The sequence below is a fragment of the Mobula birostris genome, chromosome 3, assembly GCF_030028105.1.
Source record: "Mobula birostris isolate sMobBir1 chromosome 3, sMobBir1.hap1, whole genome shotgun sequence".
NCBI lineage: Eukaryota > Metazoa > Chordata > Chondrichthyes > Myliobatiformes > Myliobatidae > Mobula > Mobula birostris.
Window position 1 is genome coordinate 59,372,545 of NC_092372.1, and position 9,563 is coordinate 59,382,107.

Consider the following 9,563-nt stretch of genomic DNA (forward strand, 5'->3'; position numbering starts at 1 on the left):
CCTAACTGATAATATTGTTAGGATCTAGACAACTTTAAAAGGAATACAACACTTTTTATAAATAATAGTATTGATCTCTTGGAACTCGAGTTTCAGGTTTTCAATTAAAACTATCTGCAGAACTAACTGCAAATGTTAATAAGGATAACATTTCAAAGGTATCATATTGAACATTCAAAATGACAAAATTAGTTTTAATATTATGTCCCTAAACAAGAAACCACAGCAGCACCTCCACATTCTAAGAAGACTGAGGCAAGCAAGGCTCCCCATTCCCGTAAGTGGGTATTGCAGGAGCACCAGAGAGCCTCCTGACTTAATCGCCACCTTGTATTGGAGCAGCCAAGCATTGGACCTCGTGTCCCTACAAAGGACAGTGAGAACAACTGAGAGGATCATAGGGGTCTCCCAACCATCCATCAGAGACATTTATCAGGAACGCTATGTATGCAGGACCCTTAGTATTAAGGATCCCTCCCATTCATTCAGCATCCTCTCTGACTTTCTACCATCAGGCAGGAGACTCCGATGATTTAAAAAAAAACAATAACTTCAGGATGGGAATCCGTTTCTTGCCCCAATTCATTATCCTTCTGCACTCATTGCCGCATTGTATTCAATGTGTCACTGGTTAATCTGTTCTGTACCTTACAATATTTGATTTATGCACTTTAGTTTGTTATTTATACATGACTCCTCTGTAGATTTTATCCTTACCTTTATAAGTTATTGCGTGGGTTGTGTACTACTGTGCTCTACACCCTGATTTAGAGAAATGTCATGTTTCTATGTAATTACATGGTTATATGATATATACATATATACAGTTAAATGACAATAAATTTGACTTGATCGACAATTTTGCCTTGGCATTTTGTTTGAAAGAAAAGGTGCTTTATTATTTACTTTTAAACATTGACCCTGGTTGATAAATACTAAATCTTTGTATGTCACTGGCTGCACCAAGCTTGTGATTTTTGGGTCTAACCAGCAGCAATTTGATATTGTATGTTTAAAGCAGGCTTGGAGGCAAGGAAAATGAGTAAGAGGAGAAAATAATAGATTTGTGCTTATATATGGAAGACAGCTAAAATTAAATAATAAAATGGGTGAACAACAGAGCAACCAAAAATGGGAACTTAGAAAATTATTTATATATATATATATATATATATAAAACAGCCCTGGCCCAATCATGTGCCTATTTTTTGCCCAAATATAACAATAATTCAAAAACAGGCTCTTCAACATACCATCAAGTACCTGTCTTGGACCAGCCTTAAATGTGGGACCTTGGCAAACAGGGCTTACAGAAATCCTTACAAAACACAAACTGCACTGCCCTCATCAATATACTTGGTACCCTCTTAAAAAAGGAACAAACCAACCAGACAGGATTTCTCAATAAATCTGAACTGTTAAGGCAGGTACTTCAATATGCAAAGCATAGAAAGTACAGCAGGCAGATGGGATTATAATAAATGGGTGGAAACACCATCATGGATATGATGGGCTGAAGGGCCAATATCTGTTCCATGCACCTCTAACATCCAGCTGCTGAAAAGTCAGAAACCACTGCCTAAGAGTGGCAAAGTTAGAAACCCTCCTCACAAACGTACTAGTCCCTGCATGAAAATAAAGCTGTTGGTGCAAGTTGGGAATGAACAGGGCAGCTCTTTCTTAGCTGTGACTTGGTACAAGTCTTAACAGCCTGCATTTCGACATTTTCTATGATATATTTTCATATACATTAGTTTATTCATTCATTCTATTTCATAATGCCACGACCTGGGCAAGGGGATATGGAGGTCTTGGTCTGCCCTGGCATCAAGACCACCCTCATTGTTGGCAGAGTTAACAGAAAGGAAGGACCAGTACAGCTGGTCCCACTGCAGCTGCAGGAGTTGCTGGAAGGTGACGTAGTAAACCATCCATCTGCCTTAGGACTCCACTCCAGATTTTCTGTAGGGGTTTACTCCCTTAGCCTTTGTCTTTCCCAAGGCACACACAAGGCAGTAAGACTATTTACCCATAGCTTTGATGTTGCTGCTGGCGTTGACTCCCTCGGCTGTTCTCTGTTCCTCCATAACCTCCGGCAACACCATTGTTCCAGCAATTGAGGATTTCTGGACCAAATCTCAATGAGGCTAATTCCCATTTTAAACCCTGCTGGCCTACAAGTAAAACTCTTGCACCAGCACACATAATGCCCTCAGTGCTGCTAAAAACAAGGTGCAGCAAACTGCTCGACGTTGTGCAAACAACTATTGGCTAAATTTGTGCAGCAAAATCCAATCAGCTGCAGGCAGCAGAGATGCCAGAGATGTTTGATGGCATCAACCCAGCAACAGGCTCTTCAACCACCAAGACAGCCCCATTGAAGTCAAAAACTGGGGTAGTCATCACAGACCAGCGCAAGCAGCTTGAACGCTGGGTACAGCAATACAGGTTTCCCCGCCATGCAAAGGTACAGCGTCCCTGTGAAACGGTTCGTAAGCCAGAATGTCGTAAAGTGAAGAAGCAATTACCATTTATTTATATGGGAAAAATTTGACCCAAAGAATAACCTACCAAATCATGCCAAATAACACATAAAACCTAAAATAACAGTAACATATAGTAAAAGCAGGAATGATATGCTAAATACACAGCCTATATAAAGTAGAAATACTTTTCTACAATCATTGCTGAACTGTCCACTGTAGCGAAAATCTCACACAAGTGCTCTCGGCAGAAACACTCTCTCCAGTAACCTTTAAGCTATGAAGGTGCCAAATCATACCAAATAACACAAAAAAATTAATTAGGTGCCGGACAGCACCTAATTAATTAGCTTGTTAATTTCGGCTTTTTTCTTAAAGATGTGCTGGGTGCGTCCCGGCTACCGCTGCATTCTCCGTGGCAATGTATTGGTCCGTGGCCCAGGGGTTGGGACCACTAGGGTGTCATCTGATCGTCTGTTTCCATCAGGGCAGGCAGGTCATCTTCTATATCAAAACGCTTAATTATGTCTAGTTTTACGCTAAGTGTAACACCCTTACGAGCTCTTTTAGGCTTTTCCGATACCTTAGAACTCATCTTGCTAACAGCTGCTCACAGACACGTGTTTAAGCAATGCCAACTAGAATGCAGTTCCGGGGGAGGAGCTTGGCTGCTCGGGGCGCGCGCTGCCTTTTATCATGCGCTGCTTTTTTTCGTAACAGTGAAAACACCTTCAGTTAATGAAACAGATAACTAATGTAGGTCTTTCGTAACAGCGAGGTTTTGTAAAGCAAACATTTGAAAAGCGGGGGACACCTGTACCTGGAGCGGTATGCAACCAGGAACGTGGGGACCAATGCTGTCTGACTTGCCAGTCATGGAACAGCTTGATACGTTGCCATTTATGGAAGAGCACAGCAAAGTCATCGACTGTCTCGCCAGTGGGAAAGCCTCAGAGAACGATGGAAATTCCCGTCTTGATGTGCTGGAAGCCTGCCTTGCTGCATCATCTACATGAGCTTCCGTATCTTTGCTGGGAGAAAGATCACATTCCGCAAGGCATTTGAGATGCCAACATTGTCACACTACTAAAACAAGGGCGACTGTAGGGATTGTAACAACAACCTTGGCTTCTCTCTTAGTATTGTGGGGAAAGCATTTACCTGCATCGTCTTGGGATGACTCAGAGGCTACCCAGAATCCCAGTGCAGGTTCCATGGAGGCACGTCTACAGCAGACATGATCTTCTCACTGTGCCAGCTGCAGAAGAACTTTTGAGAGCAACAGAAGCCAATGTAAACAGCCTTCATTGATCTGACCAAGGTGTCGATCTTGTCAGTAGAAGTGGACTCTTCAAACTCCTGCTAAAGACTGCCTGCTCCCCAAGACTGCACACCATCATATCATCCTTCCATAAGGACATACACAGCATCAATGGAGCAACTTCTGATGCCTTTCCAGTGAGCAATGGAGTGAAACAAGGTTGTGTCCTGGAGCCAACCCTCTCTGGAATCATCTCCATGATCCTTCACTATGCCATCGCAGACTGCACTGAAGGCATCTACCTTCACACAAGAACCAAAGGCATATTGTTCAACATCACTCACTTGCGCTCCAAGACCAAAATTAGGAAAGCCCTCATCTGTGAGATGCTGTTTATATATGATGCCGCATTGTCATCAACTCCAAAAACTAATTAACCGCTTCGCCCATGCCTGCAAGGTGTTTGGGTTAACCATCACTGTGAAGGAGACAAACGTCAATAGATTCTATAGGTACATTTAATGTCAGAGAAATGTACACAATATAAATCCTTTTTCTTTGCAAACATCCACAAAAGTAGAGGAGTACCCAAAGAATGAATAACATTAAACGCAAGAACCTCAAAGTGCCCCCCTCCCACGGACCAGCAGCAGCAAGGCAACAACCCCCCTCCCCCACCAGCAAAAAGCATCGGCATCCTCCACCGAGCCCTCAAGCATGCAGCAAAGCATCAATAATGACACAGACTTGCAGTACCCCAAAGACTACTCCTTCACCTGGTAATTCGGCATACCACAGGCTCCCTCTCTCCCTAATAAAGGAAAAAGGGGTGTCCCCATTCCACAGCAAGAGGGGAAGACATAACAAACAACTTGCTGATTTACGGCGTTAAAAGTCTGTTAAGTTCAGGTCTCCGGACACACAGCCAGCAGCTAGCCCACTGCTCCCAATGTTCCATGTTTTCCCGCAATGCCTTAATTAGGGGCACCAGTCTTGAATCAGCCCGTCACCACAGCCAAGAAAATCCGGCACCCTGCAGGCGCACTAGAATTCCAGGCCGCGTCCTTGGGATATCAAAATCCCAAGGCCGGTCGTGAGGTCCTGAGAGAAGGTCCCATTCCTGCAAAGAACCGAAGTCAGAGTGTAACTCCAGGTCAGGGTCTTCAAAAGATCATTGAAAAAGAAGAAAAAATGATATCAAAGATAGAAATAGAGCTGTTTCCAAAGATGCAAGCAAAGGAGTGGCTGTTTAACACCATCAGGACTTTGCTCCACCCTCCACTGTCATGGCCCAGGGTGAAGAATTACCCCCATAACCACCATTGATGGTTGCTCTCTTGACGTAGTCGACTCCTTCACCTACCTTGGGTCGACCATCACCAGCTCACTGTTCCTTGAAGCAGACATGAATAGCAGGCCTGACAAAACTGCAGCTGTCATGGCCATATTGAACAAGGGTGTGTGGAACAACAGACAACTGACAAAGATCAAGCCATGTGTACCAGGCATGTGTGCTCAGAACATTCCTCTATGTCAGCAAGGCCTGGATGCCATACATCAGCCAAAAGAGGCTAAACTTGTTCCACCTACACTGCCTCATGCACATTTTGCACATCCGGCAGGACAGAATCACCAACACAAAGGTTCTGTAGCAGGCTGACACCTCCAGCATCCATACACTACTCAGCCACAGATGCTTCAACTTGTTGGGCCATGTCAAATGCATGGACCAGGGACACATTCTCAAGGACACGCTGCATGACAAGCTGAATGAGGTTTACTATCTACGAGAAAGATCAGCCTCTGCTACAGGAATGTCTGCAATTGGGACATGAAGCTGGCAGGCATCTACCTCAACACATGGGAGGAAACAGTTGAAGACCAGACAGCATGGAGGGCTACAGTCAAAAGCGGTGTACGTGCTGAGATAGCAATGTCTAATATGCTCAACAAGACAGCCAAAAGAAAAGCCAGAGCTGCATCGCCCAGAGCACCTTCCTCCTTCACCTGCAGTCGCCGTGAAAGAAACTCTCACTTTAGAATGGGGATGTACAGCCACTCTAGAAAGTGCAAATAGACCCAAGTCTACAACCTCAAGAGCCATCAGGAAAAGTGTCACACCATCGTCTCTTGAGACATACGGATGCCGAAGACATTCTATTCCAGGGTGTGCTTCATAAGTTAACTGCACTGATGGGGCAACTGCACTGACCAATTCAAATTCACATTTACTCCTCTCAGCATCTTTATTTCCCAGAAAATACAAAAAAAAAGCTAGCCTGCAAAATCTTGGAACTCCCTTGGTAGAAACAGGACACCACAGTTTTGTTACAGAAAATTTAGGCTCAAGCTACAGTATTGTGCAAATTCTTAGGCGCATGTAAAAAAAAATCTGTAAAGCAAAAATGCTTTCAAGAAATAATGAAGTTTCTAAATATCAAAAAATTTACTATAAGGTGCAGTTAAACATTAAAAAAAAATCAAATCAATATTTGGTGTGACCATCCTTTGCCTTTAAAACTGCATCAATTCTCTTAGCAACACACACAAAATTCTGGAGGAACTTAGCAAGTCAGGCAGCATTTATGGAAAAGAGTAAACAGACGACATTTTGGGCCAAGACCCTCCTTCAGGACTGGATACACTGTCATGCAGTTTTATAATAAAATCAGCTGGTAGGTTGTTCCAGGCATCATGGAGAACTCGCCACAGTTCTTTTGCAGACTTTGGCTGTCTTGCTTGTTTCTGTCTTTCCAGGAAATCCCACACAGCCTTGAGTATGTAGAAATCAGGGCTCTGTTGAAGCCATACCATCTGTTGCAAAACTCCTTGTTCTTCTTTTCAATGAAGATAGTTCATGACCTTGCCCATGTATTTGAGGTCATTGTCTTGCTGCAGAATGAAGTTGGGACTGAACAGGCACCTCCCTGATGGTATTGTATGATGGATGAGAATCTGCTTGTTCTTCTCAGCATTGAATATTCCATTAATTCTGACCAGATCACCAAAATCTGATGAAATACAGCCCCAAACTTGCAGGGAACTCCACTGTTCTTCACTGTGGGCTGCAGACAGTCATCAATGTGACCCTTTCCAACGGACAGTATACCTTCTGTTTTAGCCAAAAGTTTCCAATTTTGACTGCTGCCATTGTTGAACAATCCAGTCCTTATGTTTTTGTGTACAGATGAGTTTCTTGGCTTTGTTTCCACTTCAGAGGAATAGCTTTTTGACAGCAATTCTTCCAAGACCACTTCTGACAAGACTTCTCTGGCTTGTAGAGGGGTAGACTTGGGTTCAAGTGGTTTCAGAGAGTTCAGAGCTGATAGCAGTGCTGGACTTCTTCCGATTTAGAAAGTACATGAGTTTTATGTATCTCTTGTCTGCTGCACTCAAGTTCCACGACCGACCACAGCACGTCTTGAAACTCCTGTTTACCGCTAATTTTCTGCTTCTGAGAGACCACGCTGATGCAGGGTGGCCATCTTGTGTCTTGTTGGTATGCTCACTATGCTCACTTTTGCCATGGTGTAAGAATGAATGATTTGAAGGTTCAACTGTCACATCTGACACACCTTCACCATTTAGTTTAGTTATCCTTCACCCAGTTTGATTTTTTTTTCCACACCAGTTTCTGTTTCAGTTAATCAGCTTAGTTCATTCAACATATTATGTTATTGATTATTAGCATCCTGTTTGTTATCCTTGTTTAATCATGCACCGGGCTATATACTGTACCCACAAAGTAATCAAGTTTTTCTTTGAAAACTAGTCCATTTCTGAATAAGTTACTTTCTTTACCAAAATATAAATAATTTTCTGACATTCAATGTTTTTTTTTAAAAAGTATGTTTGGAAATCTAAAGTTTGTTCTTTTCTACTGACACACTAATGCAGAACACAAAAAATAAACATCTGAAAACAAAATTTAAATAAAAAGTCTAGGGTGCCTAAGACATTTGCACAGTACTGTATGTGGCAAAGTGTTTGAACATCTATGTTAGTGGCCTTCCTCCTATGCCATCTCAATATACTAGCTTGGTAGTAAACAAATAGGAATCCCTTTACCTTCAGACTATTAATAGTATGAGTATTAACCACCAGTTTATGACACGGCAGTTGGCTGTACTGGAGATAGAGGATCAGCATCTGTTGTATAATGAGTATGAGTTCCTCAGATTATGGCAGAAATCTGTTGAATTAAATAGCTTACTTGAGGTATGAGCTGACAGCATGAGCCATTTGACAAACCATTCGGGATAAGTACATTAAAAGCTCAAAATCTTCAGACATTGAAAACAAGACATAATGACTGGATATAATCCACGACAACCTCATTTCGTAAGTAAACATATAAATCAGCATCAATGTTTCTTAGCAGAGTCCCCCCCAATGCTTTTGGCTAAATTTATCCATTATGACTTAACCAGATTACCTAGTCATTACCATAATAGTATGTGGGATACTTTGTACCTTGCCAAATCTTAAAGTACTGTAAAAAAAAACTTAATAAAATAACATATACATATACACACACACACACACGTATAAATATATATAAATAACAAATAACCAAATGAAATAATGCATCAATAATTCCAAGTGCTTTACTATTAAAATGCATTTAATGTAAACATCTTGCTGGTCTGGCAGCAAATTACAGAGCACTATTTCCCATTAATACTACTCTGTGTGCATACCTTTTGATATTTCACACAAATTTTAAGTCTCCAGTGAAACAATAAGAAATTAAATTATCAAGCTTTTGCTGCATAGTCACTTATATAGATTGAAAATTTCTAGTTCAGTACCCTTGAAACCTGACTAGTGCCAGATCACAGAAAATCAACCTTGAGCCAAACAGTACTCTTTTAAGTGTAACTTGGAGAATGTCTATACAAGGGTTCAGAGGGCAGGGCTGTCCAGATCACAGAAACACCATCCGCTGGGATCACAAAAGTTGCACTATATGTCAGTTAACTATAGACTTGTACAGACCCTAATTAAATCTTAGTTATAATTAGTTAATGTAGATCTGTACTACAGATTAAAAACATGACAGATTACGCCAGTTGCCAGACCACAAAAAAACTGCACTAAAGTTTCAGCCTGTATCAAGTTAAACCCAATAATTCTCCCATAGTTATTGACTTACACTGTTGCACACTAATTTTTACACCAGAAATATTCCATAAATCAAATTATACTATGTTAAAGCTAACCATGCAAATGTATCTGTACAACACAGGCAAATAAAATTTGATGAATTAAGGTGAACTTAATTATTGCACATTTTCTCTTGCTAGATTTAATCACTTGGTGTTATGATGATTAATTGGGTAGAAGTTCTACCTTAAGTCTCAAGTGCTAAATATATAATAGTTAAATACAGTACTTTTTCCAATAAACTAAACACATGGGGACACAAACAATATCTACCTGCATCAATTAAGTTTGCACCCACATTGAAAACACATTGTTACAATACACCCAGTCACTGAAATACAAATCTGTATGTGGCGAGAGTACGATTGTTTATTATTTCAATTACAAAGGAAGGATGTGGAAGCATTGGAAAGGGTACAGAGGAGATTTACCAGGATGCTGCCTGGTTTAGAGAGTATGCATTATGATCAGAGATTAAGGGATCTAGGGCTTTACTCTTTGGAGAGAAGGAGGATGAGAGGAGACATGATAGAGGTGTACAAGATAATAAGAGGAATAGATAGAGTGGATAGCCAGTGCCTCTTCCTCAGGGCACCACTGCTCAATACAAGAGGACATGGCTTTAAGGTAAGGGGTGGGAAGTTCAAGGGGGA